This window comes from Larus michahellis, chromosome 9 (genome assembly GCF_964199755.1).
Source record: "Larus michahellis chromosome 9, bLarMic1.1, whole genome shotgun sequence".
In the NCBI taxonomy this organism is placed as follows: domain Eukaryota; kingdom Metazoa; phylum Chordata; class Aves; order Charadriiformes; family Laridae; genus Larus; species Larus michahellis.
The window spans coordinates 38,572,512-38,579,824 of record NC_133904.1 but is presented as its reverse complement, the minus strand read 5'-3'; the positions used below and the strand labels follow the sequence as shown (position 1 = coordinate 38,579,824).

The window sequence follows — 7,313 nt, the reverse complement described above, 5'->3', positions numbered from 1 at the left end:
CTCCTTTCTTTCCCATTATTACCTTCAGCCAGAAGGAAAAAAAAGGCTGATACTTATTCCAGCCATGAATCAGCAAACAGAAGATAATACATGAGCATTCAGGCTGGCATCTTCCCTAAAGAGATTAATTGTGGCAAGCTTGCTTGGCCTTCTGCCACTTTATACTCCTGCATAACAATCTCTCCATGGCATTTCTGTTAGCCATCGTGCCCCTCCAAATGAGCATAGATAGTTAGTGTAATTGTGTTCTCTAACAAGTCGAAAAGAGGGAATTAGCTGCCCTTTACTTTCTGCTCAGGTCAGCTAATCCTCAGGGTGGTCAGGCAAGTTGCAGAGAGAATGTCGTATAGAAATCACATCAGGCAGACAGAGGACCGAGTCCATTATCAGCACTTGTACAAGCTGCCTCCAAATCCAGAGTGTGAGCTGCGAGTTGGGGGAGAGGGACAACGGGAGCAACAAGGCTGGTGGGTGTATGAGCAACCCATCCATAAGCCTACAGCAATGGAAAGGAAAGATGAACAGTCAAATTAATTCTCTTGTTGATCTGCTCAGAAAGAACGGGACTACAGATTGAAAGTGTCAAAAAATTAGATGGTAACTGGCAATGCAATTCTCAATTGAACTGGAGAAAGGGGCCAGCGATTTTATACTCTTTGCAAATACCTTTCCATGTTTCCAAGCAGCTATGCCTAATCAGAGTTGTATTTGAGTAAAATAACATACAGATTGCAAAGCTCAACATGCTTAAGGTGATGTCTTTCAATAAATATATTATATCACCTAGTGACATTTATTCAGGAACTGGTAACATTGGTGCTGCCCATGAATAAACACTATTGCTTGGGCTAGCACTGCATCTCCCTTACTTATTCCAGTCTTCATAAATACTGGTCTGATCATCACTGAACTAAATCAAAAGCTGTAGCAATCACAGAGCACCTCTGTATGGTGGCCAGTGAGTGCTGGAATTTCTGACAACACCATGAATTCTCTGTAATCAATTTTTGGATAATCAGTAACAAAAAGTAAAATAGCAGAAACATCCAGTTAATTCTCAGTGGTCATATACAAGGTTGTGTGACAAATGAAAGAATATGGAGAAAGCAGTAACGACTTTGTTGTGATAAGCCATACTTCCTTGCTTTGTGAGATACCGCTTTGCCAAATACGTTTGTCATTCATAAAGGCCAAGCCATGTAACAGGTGGAAGAAGAGAAATGTTAACTCCATTACACAGGTATAGCTGATTGGTCCAGCAAATTGTGCAATAAAAGATCATTATTGCTTATAACCCTGTTCAGATAACTGACCTGTGCAGTTCAAGCACTGCCATCCTTGACCACAAGGGACTTTGAGTCATGATAAAATTACAGTAATTTTTCTAGTAAATCTCTTCTACTTCTAAAACACACAAACAAACCAGGATGAACCAGAGCTGCCAGATACTACCATTTTATATGAAAACTATAAAAGACACCATATGAAGAAAGTATTCTCTATTTGTGGACCCCAAAAGAGAAAGATGGGAAAACATAATTCTCTCCAACTTAGTGACTGGGAAGCTGAAGCAAAAAAGACTGCTTTGTGACTGTCACACAGATCCAAACAGCAGCCAGTGGCCTGGTGTCTCACCTCTCTGCTCCAGCAGTTTATTCTTCACATTGCGCTGCCCCTTGAGACTAGGCAACTAAATATTTATAAGAGAAGATCAGAAGAAGTATTTAGAAGAGAAGAACATTAAGTAAGAAAGAAAAAAAAAAGAAACAGACAAAGTCTTTTACAAATTAGAAACAAACCACCCCTGCTGTTAAATAGCCTGTAACCAAGGGTACTGTGCCATTCTCTCAGGTCTTTTTCACCCAAACTACTTAATTCTAGGGAGGATTTAGCTTTACAGGTTTAATTCGGTCTGTGAAGGTAACCAAAGATAAGCCATTCATTGAAACCATTTCCCTCTATGCTCGTGAGACTTGAGCCAAGTTCTGCCCTGGAGAAGAGGTACACCAATCTGTATTGATAGCAAAAATACAGCAAGATATAAGTCACAATTTAATTGTGACTATTTAATTCACTGCAAAATAAACTGTTTTCCCAAGAGCTTCATGAAGTTAAATGGAAGTAAAAACTATTTTATATTCAAGTAAACAAACTGGAAGAGGAGACAATCTCGTTAATGAAAAACACTGAAAATAGCTGAAAGAATAATTCCAAGAGTTGCAAACATGACACACTGTAGAATACGGAGCGGCAGCTGATTAGCAGTCCCATCCTTATTTTCTAATGGTGTGTAATTAGTGGTTTCTTAAAGAAGATGCACATGGCATTTCTTCAAACTAAGCACAGGCTCTGTTTGCTGAAGACATGGGGCTTCATTCTTATCTCAAACGTGTTGCACTGCCAGGACGTGCCCTTTCTTAAGGCTGTGTTCTCAAATAACAAACACCACTAGGCTCATTCTCTGAAAAATCTTTTGGAATGTCACAGAAAGGAGTATTTTTAACATTTCAGTCATTATCTTTTAGTAAAAAGGAATGCATAATGCCAAGAGTATATTTGCCAAGGAAGCTGGTTGATTTATTTGAATATTTGCACACCTTTTGCAGCAAATCTCTCCTTCACTGTTTCTTCTGCATTTTCAGATCAGAGAAGAAACCCAAGTACTTCAGTAGCATACAAATGGAGCAAACAATACCCGCCCCAACGGACTGGGGAGTAAGAAAAAGCCTAAAAATACATACACATGGGAAGAACAGAAATCAGCTTTTTTAACCGAGTAAGGTAATAATTTCATGCAATCATGGACCTTATTGCAACAGAGTTAGGACAAAACAACACAATATAAAGATGTCAGACAGCTAAACATCAGCAAAAAAGCAACGTGAGGCTATACTTCTCTGGTAAAGTGCTTAACACCATGTGCTAAAAGTTCAGAGAGTTACGGTACAAGGTGAACTTAGGTCCATATCCCCAAAAGTCATCTTACTGCTCACATTAGCAATTATCTCAATCAATCAATAAGAAAATTTTTTTCCACTCTAATGTGAGATTTTGCATCAATACTGGAAATGTCACTGTGCATCCTAATGCCTACAACAAATAGAAGATGCCCATGTGTATCTGTGGCTGATTATTTCTCCACACAACCTATTTCTTTGTGCAACAAAGGCATTAAGCCTCCACACTGAAGCCCTCCAGAATAATGGAACTACTGCTATCTGAATTCAAAGACAAACACTTCAAATGGCATGGAGCTTGCATTTTGGGAAAAGTCACATGGATGGAAAGGATTTCAGCTTGGAAAATCCCACAGAGAATGAAACTGGGAATTAATCTGGGTCTAAATAAACCTGGGAATGAAACGTGTTCAAGCCCCCCCCACACTTTTTTTTTTTCTCCTTGAATCCATACCTCACGAAGCATACCCCTTACTTCTCCCAAATATTTGTGAGAAGAAAGAGCATGAGGGCTGAAAAGCTTTTAACTGTCCTGCCCTATTTGCAATTGATTTTTCATTTGGAAGTGTCAAACCACACATTTCCAACTAGTTCCAGGAAAGGCCATGGGAAAGGAATCAGAGGGAAACTGCTTTGCTTCCCCTTGCTCACAGAGACAAGCAACCAGCCCTCCTGGGGAAGCTTTGCTGGAGGAGGGCTGAGATTACACCTGTGGGCTGTTCCCTCCTCCAAAACCTTTCCTGCAAAGCACAGGCATATGGCTCTGCTTGTGACAGCGTTCTTGCCATCTCAGTGCAGGAATGACAGAGGCAAGCAGAGGTTCACAGGGACAGAAAACTGTTTTTCTCTTATATTCCTGCACAGCCACTTAGAGACAGACCTTGAACCCAAAAGTTTCATACAGGTAAACAGGTAAGTCAACAGTTCAAACTATTTTCTTAGGTAGACATTAGTACAGAAGTGAAAATACCAAAGATAAGGGAGAACAGAGCTGAAAGATGTGAGACAGCAGAATTGAATGGCTTGGAGCTATCTTTTACACATTCCCTTTACAATCTGTATTACCAACTTCTCTGTTGAGGTGTACTAGAATTTTGCATGTTGTCAGGTATTTGAGGAAGCAAAACACATCGAAGTACGTAACATCATATTCTATCTAGCAGAAGACTTTATTCTACTGGCAGAAATATGCATTTAACTTCTTAAATTGTATGCGCAGCAGCTGGTTAAATGTCTAACTAAACTTTCACTTCAGGCAGTCAGAAAATGCTCTAGAAATCGTCTATCAAAGTGATGAAGTGAAGGACAGACAAGTGCAGTAAGGGTTATCCACACGTGCAACCAGCAGTGTCTCACCTGATGGGAAGAGGCATTGCAGGTTTTTCTCTAAAAGGCTTCCAATTTAACAGTTGGGCACATTGCAGAGACCTGGTCCCGCAGCAGGAAGGGCTGCTGGGCAAGACATGCACACCTGAAGTCCTGCTGGCTCACCATTTTTTCAACCCCTTCCTTAGAAGGGGACCTTCTCACACTTTTTCTCCACAGAGCAGAAGCAAAGTCAAAAGGAAAAGAGGCAGCTCTCAGTGACATGATCCAGTAAGGGACAGCCAACGGTGCTGGGCAGACAGTGCCTGATAGTGATGATTTTTCAGTTTTACCTGGAAATTTGATGCAGATTAGGGCCTGTAGGTACTGCAAGAATAAAATAGTCTTTTGTGCCATATTATGGAAGAGACTACTAGAGATGAGAAACCACTACCCTTTTTAAAGGTGGGACTTAAAAAAAAAAATTAAGTCCCTCTTAAAACACTTTACACACACCCCCCTATCTATCTCCAGGGTTCTAGAAAGACTTCTGGAGCCAGAATTTGCATTCACTGCAAGGCAGAAGTAGAAAACAAATGGATCTACCATATAACTCACCTCGTTGGTGACCCAGGAAGCTCATTACAATTCTAAATACCTTCCTTTTGACTCCAGGCAGGTCCCTTACAAGCACAGCCACAAATGAATTTGTAGCTAAAAATCAGATACTGCAACCTCATGCCTTGAGGTCTCAGTGTGGGGCTCTGAATCCTGCCCTTCTTTCCACATTGCCTGTGGAAATTTTGCAGCAGAAAGTTTTCATTCAGTGTGTACTTGGCATGTGCCAAGAGTGCATGAGAAGTCACAGATAGGAGAACACTTACCTCAGAAGCTCTCATTTCACTTAGAAGTAAGCTGGGATCACACCATCTCAGCTCTGTGAAGGCAGAGACACTCTGGGCCAAAGTGGAACTCTTAGCACTGGAGAACAAAATTAAAATAAAGACATGAGTCAACTATAATACTTTCATTACCTTCAGCATTAGGTGACAGCTAAACAGACTTCCAGTATCATCATTTTGGATGGGGCACCCAAATCCTCAGCAAGCACTGATCCTCAGCTTGAGCTCTGGTCTCAGTTCTTTGCCTGTGAAAAGGCGTGAACAGAATTTGCCTGTTTTGTGGGAGGCCGTAGGGACAGTGCTAAGATATTGAAAGAGCGTCAGTCATAAGTACCCATGAAATCCTGGAATCCAGTAATTGAATATTAGTGCAGAAAAAGGTTGTGTTGGCTTAGATATAGAGTATCCTGCTGGTTAAAATTATTTCTGTTTTACAATGTTAAAATCTCTCTGTGCAGTAGTATATAAATTTTAAGACTAATTATTTTTAATGATCGTTTGCTTCAAGATGTAATACAACTACTATTACTCCAGTTACCCATTACTACTGTAACAGCATTCAAAAACTATAGTATTCAAAAGCCAAGACTACTCACTCAGCAAATAAAAATTCTTTTCTCGATGGGCAGTGGCTTTCATTTTTCCACACTCATCACTTACTGCTACTGCCTCATTCTTCACTGATATCTTCTGCAGAAAGAAAAAAGCAAACAAACAGTGAGTTAATCGGGATTAAAATTCCTTTCTCTGAGTTCCTGCCACAGGGTTCACTCTGTTACTACCCAGATCAGCTGGCCCTATCCGGCCTTCCAGCCTGTGCTCGTGGCATTATTCTGTCTATGCTGTACCTGAGTCCATGGGAGAGAACGTAAAGCAGGCTCCAAGGTAAAGCAGGCTCCAAGGCACTGATTGAAGAGACACCTCCTGCCTACGTAACAAAAGCTGCTGATGGAAAAGATCTCAGCGCTCTCGTGTGCTGTTTGCAGAAGAGCCACAGGTGCTCTCAATCAACAGCAGGCAACGAGGCAGCCCGAGACGCTCTGGGGGGACTGGGGGGCTTGAATCCTGCTTTTATCATAGGATTAGATACTACAGCCACTGTGGGCCAGCTGTTTTTTATAAAGAAAAAAGAGGTAGCACAGCACCCCTCTAGGAGTACACTTAGCATGACAAGCTCATTTATTCCCAGCAGTTGTTTACCACTCTGTAGCTTTCCTGCAGCAAGTGAGACAAAAGACAGGATTTGAATGTGAGATGGCTTAAGCATCACAGTGGAAATGGCGGGGGGGGGCGGGGGAGGGGGCGGTGTCCGGATTCCCTCCGCTGATCTATTGCAAGACTTGTGGAGGCCTTCGGCAGCTTGTTTCTCTCTTGCACCTCAGCAGTTCTCTACAGAAACCAGGGATACTGGTATGCAGTGTGACAGCCTACTAACGACAGGATTAATGTTAAACCTCAGCTGTGTGAGATTTCAGGATGGGAAGGGCTACTGACCATCATTGTGCAATTTTATTCATTTTCAGTAACGAATTTTCCAGTCTCCTCCTTTCCTTCCTTCCTGGTAGTATCAACCTACTGGAACCAGTCCTCACCACTGCTGGCATGATGAACTGAAGTCACCAAAGCTGTGACCATGCACTTAGTGCCAAGGTTATAGCATGCAATGACTCAGACTAAAAACTCGATGATCACAGTAGCCCCAGTCCTCCATCTCCACTGGCCAGATCCTGCCTCTTAACTCACACCCACTGCAAGGCTCTCCCACCCACCACTGGCACACACCAATCCTGAGGAAAAGAAATATGGAAAGTGGGGAGGACCAAAAAAAAACCACCTCCAAAACCAGGTAGCTTGTCCAGGTCAATCATTGTCTCCAAGAAAGTCACTGGCGTGTGCTCCTGGCAGGGTGGGTATGGGGTGGCCTGGAACAGCCCCTGTCCCTAGGGGCAGGGGACAGATAAATTACACACCTGGAAAGGAACTAGCAGAAACCCAGAAAAAAAAATTGTATTTAAAATCAACAACTGTGGCATATCTGATGCCGGCTGGCTGATCTCTTCCCCTCTTTGCTGGTGCTCTGGAGTTTCAAGAGACATGTATATCAAGTAACAAAAATCAATTGAAAATTCCTATACGCATCTCCTTGTTG

The 7,313-nt window shown here is 42.0% G+C and overlaps 1 long non-coding RNA gene across 1 annotated transcript; it reads right to left on the bottom strand.

Moving 5' to 3' along the window:
* Positions 1-2,611: 2,611 nt before the first annotated feature.
* LOC141748658 (uncharacterized) lies at positions 2,612-6,161 on the bottom strand. Its single transcript, XR_012589070.1, has 4 exons — positions 6,013-6,161; positions 5,761-5,854; positions 5,147-5,243; positions 2,612-4,615 (listed from the first exon to the last, which is right to left on the bottom strand). It is a non-coding gene; the product is annotated as an uncharacterized LOC141748658 (long non-coding RNA).
* Positions 6,162-7,313: the final 1,152 nt, after the last annotated feature.